Source organism: Enhydra lutris, unplaced genomic scaffold (assembly GCF_002288905.1).
Source record: "Enhydra lutris kenyoni isolate GAN:26980312 unplaced genomic scaffold, ASM228890v2 scaffoldscaffold1, whole genome shotgun sequence".
Lineage (NCBI taxonomy): Eukaryota > Metazoa > Chordata > Mammalia > Carnivora > Mustelidae > Enhydra > Enhydra lutris.
In genome coordinates, this window is record NW_019154085.1 from 17,079,048 (window position 1) to 17,086,236 (window position 7,189).

Here is a 7,189-nt window from a genome sequence, read left to right on the forward strand (position 1 = left end):
CTCAGGCTGATGTTCTCTTTTTCCAGAGAGGATTTACTTTGCTTTCTGACAGGCAGTTTAGGGTCATATTGATTTATTCTAACCTTTGAGTTAGATGACCAGAAGTTGGGTTTTAGTTGTGGTAACAGATAGTTTATTAGTAATTTACCCTCACTCCTGGAATGTAGCCTTTCTGTTCCTAACTGTAAATCTGAGTTGTTTACTCAGACCCTTCTTTCTTAGCAGACCATGGACTCTAACTTCTATCTTGCCAATCCTGTGCGAATGTCAAAATTTCTTCTCAGGCTCCACGTCTTAGCCTTTAGGCTCTGCTCATTTTTATTTATTTATTTTTTTTTTAGCATCTGATCCTGTGCCATTTATGAATTAGCAAAAAGACTTGCAGAGAAAAGTGCCACAGAATATAGGCTCAATTCAATGTGCTTATCTAGTCTTCAGAATCATTCTTAGTCCCTCAAGTTCTGGCTTCTTTAGGTCTCCAAAGCCTCCAAGCAGACTTTTGTTTTGTTTTGTTTTTTTCTCATGTCTGTCCAACTATTCCTGTTCTTTTCATGAAAGTGAGAATGTGGCCATGTCTTTGAGCATTACCAAAAATGGAACTCCCTTAACCCATTTTTAATGCTAAGTGTTAATGTTATGGTAACATAAATTTATAGTCAAAAGACTTGGTTGTTAATGGGCTAAAGGAACTAATATAAATGAAAGCCACTTGTAGAAGGCTTGGTACATAGTGGGCCCTCGTAATTGATTTTAGATTTGAATTTAAATGTATACCAATTTTGGAGAAGGTGTAGAAGAGATTGGTCATTAGCATTCAGTTTTGTCATCTTTGTCTTTTCGTTGATGCCCCACAGAACAACAGTACCTCATTCTATGCTCTTGAGCATCGGTCTCATGAACCTTTACCTCAGTCGCATTTCCAGGGGTTCTCTCTCCCTACCACGCTCTCACTCAGAGACTGTGTAAGTCATCCTCACCATTCTGGTGGTCACATTTAGCAAGAAGGAGGACAGGTTTGTTTTCTCCTGCAATTCATACCTCAGTGTTCTAAAGAGCTAATCCGGTGGCTCTCCACTCCTACCACAGCTTCTCTCTGCTGCACCTTTGCTCCTGCCTCATTCTTCTGGCAGGGAGGCCAGTGTTGGTAAAAATGGGCAAACATCTTAAAAATGCCAAGAAAAAGAAGCAGAACTAAATCTAAGTGTCTTAGAAATTTGAGACGTTATAGTAACAAAAGCCTTGTTTGTGCTTAATTCCAGTTTCAAGTCTGGAAAACAAATTTCAGGAGCGTATGTGATCTCTGAGACTCAAAACGAATCCACTGGAAAACAAGAAATGTAAAGCAGTAGACTTCACTAGTAAATTTCAGTACATGCAGTTTTGAAGAGGCTCAGTTCATAAATTTCCTTTTGGGGCTTTTTAAAAAAATTTTTTCTGTGAGAGAATTTCTCCAAACTTACCTATATCAAATAAAGTAGGTCCAGAGTCTGTTCAGATGTGAGTTTTAGGCTCTAGAAATACAGTTTTTAGGAGGATTTTCAAGACTAAGGATGTTGACAGTGATGATGATGGTGATGGTAGCGCAGAATAGTATTTATTGAACACCTAATATTTGCTCAGTATTAAGACATTTTGCATATATTGTATTGCCTCTTGAGCAGTATTTAACTGTCTGTTTATTACTTCTGTTGAGATTATTATCTTTCTCCTCATGTGTTCAAAGCATAAAATTTGAATTTGGGTGTAAATCCTAGGTGTATATCTTAATTTTACCACTCAATGGTCCTTAGCCATAGTGTATAACATCTTTGAGCCTCTCTTCACCTCCAGGGGAAATGATTCCACGTCTCATAAGATTTTGAGGCACTTCAAGTGTTAATGCCTGTCAAGCCTATAGCACAGTAGCCTCATTTTGAGTGCTCAAACAAATTTTAGTCATTTTTTTCTTATTTTTCTACCACTATTGATTAAGATGCCCTCTCTTTCATTAGATCAGTTAGGGGAGGAAGTAGAGAATGGAAATATCTAAAAATATAAGAAAAGGGGATTTCAGAAACCACCGGTGATGTGTCCTGAACCAGTTTAGCTCCCAGGTCAGGACTTAGGAAACATGGTTCTTTAACACTCATGTGAGTTCCATAAAATTTACTGTTTAATAAATCCTCATTCAGCCTTTCTGCACTACTTGGGGAGCGGTCCCTCTGGTGGTGTTTAGGAAACTTTCACAATGTCCGGAGTCCTTGATGCCCTGCAAATGAAGGAGGAGGATGTCCTCAAATTCTTTATAGCAGGAACCCACTTAGGTGGCACCAACCTTGACTTCCAAATGGAACAGAACATCTACAAAAGGGAAAGTGATGGTATCTTCATTATAAATCCGAAGAGAACCCGGGAGAAGCTTCTGCTGGCAGTTCGTGCCATTGTTGCCATTGAAAAGTCAGCTGATGTCAGAGTCATATCATCCAAGAACACTAGCCAGTGAGCTGTGCTTAAGTTTGCTGCTGCTGGAACCACTCCTATAGCTGGAAGCTTCACTAACCAGATCCAGGCAGCCTTCTGGAAGCCGGGACTTCTAGTGGCTACTGATCCCAGGGCTGATCACCAGCCTCTCTCAGAGGCATCTAATGTCAACCTGCCTACCACCACTCTATGTCACACAGACTCTCCCCTGCGCTATACCGACATTGCCATCCCTTGCAACAAGGGAGCTCACTCAGTGCATCTGATGTGGTAGATACTGGCCTGGGAAGTTCTGTGCATGCGTGGCACCCTTTCCCATGAACACCCGTGGGAGTCTGTGCCTGGTCTCTACTTCTACAGAGATCCTGAAGAGATTGAAAAGGATAAGCGGGCCGCTGCTGAAACGACTATGACCAAGGAGGAATTTCAGGGTGAACGGACTGCTCCACTCCTAGACTCACTGCTGCTCCGCCTGAGGCCGCAGACTGGTCTGAAGGTGAGCAGGGGTCCTCCGTGCCTAGTCAGTGGTTCCCTCCCGAGAACCAGAGCCCTCAGCCGGCCACCGAAGACTGGTCTGCAGCTCCCACTGCTCCGGCCACTGAATGGGTAGGAACAACCACTGAGTGGTCTTAAACGGCTCTTGCACTAAGGCAAACAAAATGGAAATATTAACAGAAAATAAACAGTTTCTTAAAAAAACAAAAAAAAATCCCATTCATTCAACAAATATTTATTGCATAAGATTTGGGCAAAGTCCTTACGGTCATGGAACTTAAGATCTACTGGAAGAGAGAAACATTAAATTCTTAATTATAATCACTCCTTAATTATAAATACTACTAAGGAGAAGCACGGTGTGCTATAAACATATTTGACATTGTGAAGGATCAAGGAAGGATTAACTGAGAAAATGACATTTAAGTTGAGACAAGGAGAGTGACTAGTTAAGAGCAGTTTGGTAGTGAAAGGGGAATGAAAGGCATTTCAGACAAAAGAGCAGCAGGGGAAGAAAATCCTGATGTGCAAAGGAGCTTGGCATTGTGAAGAAGTGAAAGAAGTTTCTCTTACTGACACCAGGTAGAGAACAAAGAGGTTCAGTAATTGGATGGGTTAATCAGTCTGCATGGTACCTTTCCTTTGTGGGACCAAGAGGTATGCCCTAGCGCAGATCACAATATAGAAAAGGTTCCCATTTTCTTCACCACATCTGAGGGCACCCATCACTCTCAGCTTATTCAGGGACATGTGTCCTCCCTCCCAGAGACCTAACCCATTTCCCACCTATCTCTCATTCTCAGGGCTATACGATGCCTTATTAGTCTGATACATGTATGCTTCTGCAGTTAACGATCAACTTTAAGCATCCAAGATAATGGTTCTCAAACTTGAGCTTGCAGAATCACCTGGAAGGCTTGTTGAACCACAGAGGTCCTGATTTAGTAGGTCTGAGACAGAGCCCTAAAACTGACATTTCTAACAAGCTGCCTGTGGCACTGGTTTCCACACCAAGGTAAGTTACTAGGTTAAGGTGTCGTCCCTCTTTCCACGATTTGCCAGTCACCTTTAGTTCCTTAACTCAAAGGAAAATTGCTCAGGGAGTTTTTGAGGGGAACATCCTAAAATCAAAACTAAACTCTGGGGACGACTGCTACATTTGCCTAATGGGACTATAGCTTTTCAACATCAAAACTGAACTTAAAGAACTGCATTCCCAGAGCTTAGCACATAGTAGGTACCCAACATAGGATTGTTCAATGGATTGACGATCAGTGAAGGAATCACAGAATGGATATGACTTAGAGGATTTTATACATTAGTATTTGGAAAGCTCTCCTGATTCCTTTCAGCCTGAAAGGTCTTCTAGGAGGATAAATTGTCATTCTCTTGGAATCCAGCCTCAGAAATTGCAGAGTCAAGATATGCTTGTATTTTAAGCACTTACTTGGATTAAAAACTGAATTGCTAACAGGATTACAAAATGCCAAGTTTGCTGAGACTCAAATTGTTTATGCGCATGTTTGGTTCTAAGTTCTTTCGTCAATCAGTACATTTCTGTTTCTAATTACAGTCAATGTTTGTGGGTTTTTTTTTTTTTTGACACCTGCACATGAATTCGCAGTCAAAACCAGCTTCAGTAATTTGCACAGGTATAATATAACTAAAACGAGGCTCGTAACCACCGATGTGTCACCTATGCTACGTGTCTAATGAATTCAGAGGTGTTGTACCTCAATTCACATTGGGATTCAGGAAACAGTCTGCTATTTTTCCCATTTTCACTCCCACCGTGTTGTAAAACATTTTTAATGAACACTCTAACAATTTTCCTCATTCCAGGAGCATGGCGTTTTTAGTAGATGATGCAACATAATTTTCATTTGTGATTCCTTATTTATGCCCGTCCTTGGAATCTCTGTATTTGGATGCAAGAAAAACGAAAATGCCCAGGATTACCATAATTCTCCAAAATGTAATGTCTGCTACTGCCACCAATCAAATTAGTTACAGACTCATAGTCAAGTCTCTGAAGTTTGGAAGTGGTTTTGAGGGGGCTAGCTGTCACATCTCAGATATCACCTAGGCACTGGCTCATGGGTCATAGCCTTCCATATACTGTGATGAAGAACCATCCTGAACAATTCTGTGCCCAGTTTTTAACTTGCACCCTGACCCTGGCTGACACCTGTAGAATGGCAAGTAATTTCTCTGTGGCTTCTAACAATCAGAGGCCTAGTTAGAGAAAAAGTCATTTCAGCATCAGCTAACAATTATTTTTTTGCCCTGAATATCCTCCTCTGCCCTCTTATTTGGTTTGAACTAACTCACCTAATTGAAGTCAACCACTGAAAAAGAATGGGCGGCCGGATTCTTTGTTTCTGCTAAAGCATATCTTGGAGATGACATCTCTTTTTTCCTTAAAACGTAAAAGTTGCAGAATGTGAACAATGGCCGCAAAATATTGTTGCAAGGGTGTACTCCATAAGGAGAACTCAACCGAAATGGGAAGGTTCCCACACCTGTAACACCTTTGGGCATCCAGAGTAGTCGGGGCCTGGCCAGACACTGCCTTCGGGCCCCTTCAAAAGACAGCAGAATGATGTCAGTGTTAACATTTCACTGCACATTAATTCTTCAAAAAAAAAAAAAAAAAAAAAACCTGTCATTTAATTTAAGTGCTTATATGCATATGGTTAATTAAGAAGCCAAAATTGGCTATAAGCTTGGTGAGCTCCAAGAACAGGGAGAGAGAGATCATTACGCTTCTGCTCATGGTTTAGCTATTTGTGAACCAGCTGATAATGTGCAAAATTAAGATTTCGTAAGTGGCATTTTAAATGAATGGTTAATGGCTGAAGATTAATTAAACAGCCAGAGTTGCTGAAGAAAAGCGGTTAAAAAATTATGTTTGTAGGCCAATCCGTTGCATGCTGAACTGAAATCCTGATAGATTGTTGCCTTTCTGTTTACCAAGAGAGCATTTTAACAAAGCGAGCCTCCAGAAGCAGGAGAACCCACCTCTCTCACACACCAGGCAGCCAGGCATAGCCTCAGGGTTGTTCCATTGGAATAAAAACTGCCGAGGAGGAGAACGGACTAGAAAAGTGTTCTATGGAGGGATCTTCATCTAAAAAGGTAGCCAGGCATATTTTATTTCTTTTGTATGTGTTGCATAGTTCTGAGTTAGAGTAGGCAGAACCCATGGGGTTTTTTAAGAAGCTACTCGAATTCTGTAAGAGAGACAAAGAGTTGCAGTATATTGTTTTCAAGCTGGAGTGGATTTCTTTAAGTCTGAAACTGCTTGCCATCTTGGAGGTAAAAAAAAAAAAACTTACTTTGTACCACTGGCTGTACCACGGGTTCTTTGGGGAAAGGTTTACTTTGTGCATAAGAGGTATTATAAAATATTTTTTGAATTTGTTTGTCATAGCTCAACTCAATAAATATTGAATAAATGAATGAATTACCTCCAAGCTGTGTGTGGGAGAATGTCAAAGTATTCTTTATTTTTTTTTTTAAGATTTTATTTATTTATTTGACAGAGAGAGAGAGAACACAAGCAGGGGGAGTAGGAGTGGGAGAAGCAGGCTCCCCGATGAGCAGGGAGCCCGATGCAGGACTCGATCCCAGGATCCTGGGAACAAGACCTGAGCCGAAGGCAGACTCTTAACGACTGAGCCACCCAGGTGCCCCTGTCAAAGGCTTTTTTAAATGCCTTTGCATCTGTGTGGTTCAATGACCACCCTCCTTTTCTTCTGCACCTGGTATCGGAGTGTGCCTGTGCAATGACCGTTTCCCAGCCTCAGGGACCATGTAGTCTAGTGGAGGAGACATAGGCATGTCAACAAGCAAATTGCAGCCATGCTAAATACAGTCAGAGCAGTCAAGGAGGGGAGTTAGGAATCGGGGGGGTGGGGGAGCAGTGGGAGGGGTACGGGAAAATAGTGTATTTTCCTATCGTTCGGAAAGGAAATTACTTCTACCTATTTTTTTTAATTTTATTTTTTATAAACATATAATATATTTTTATCCCCAGGGGTACAGGTCTGTGAATCGCCAGGTTTACACACTTCATAGCACATACCCTCCCCAATGTCCATAACCCCACCCCCCCTCTCCTAACCCCCTCCCCCCATCAACCCTCAGTTTGTTTTGTGAGATTAAGAGTCGCTTATGGTTTGTCTCCCTCCCAATCCCATCTTGTTTCATTTACTCTTCTCCTACCCCCTTG

The 7,189-nt window shown here is 41.4% G+C and overlaps 1 protein-coding gene and 1 pseudogene across 4 annotated transcripts in view; both read left to right on the forward strand.

Moving 5' to 3' along the window:
* The window catches only part of LOC111141102 (par-3 family cell polarity regulator beta), a 1,027,371-nt gene that overhangs the window by 890,048 nt on the left and 130,134 nt on the right, over positions 1-7,189 (forward strand). The window lies entirely within an intron of this gene.
* Positions 2,228-3,093, forward strand: LOC111141124 (annotated as a pseudogene).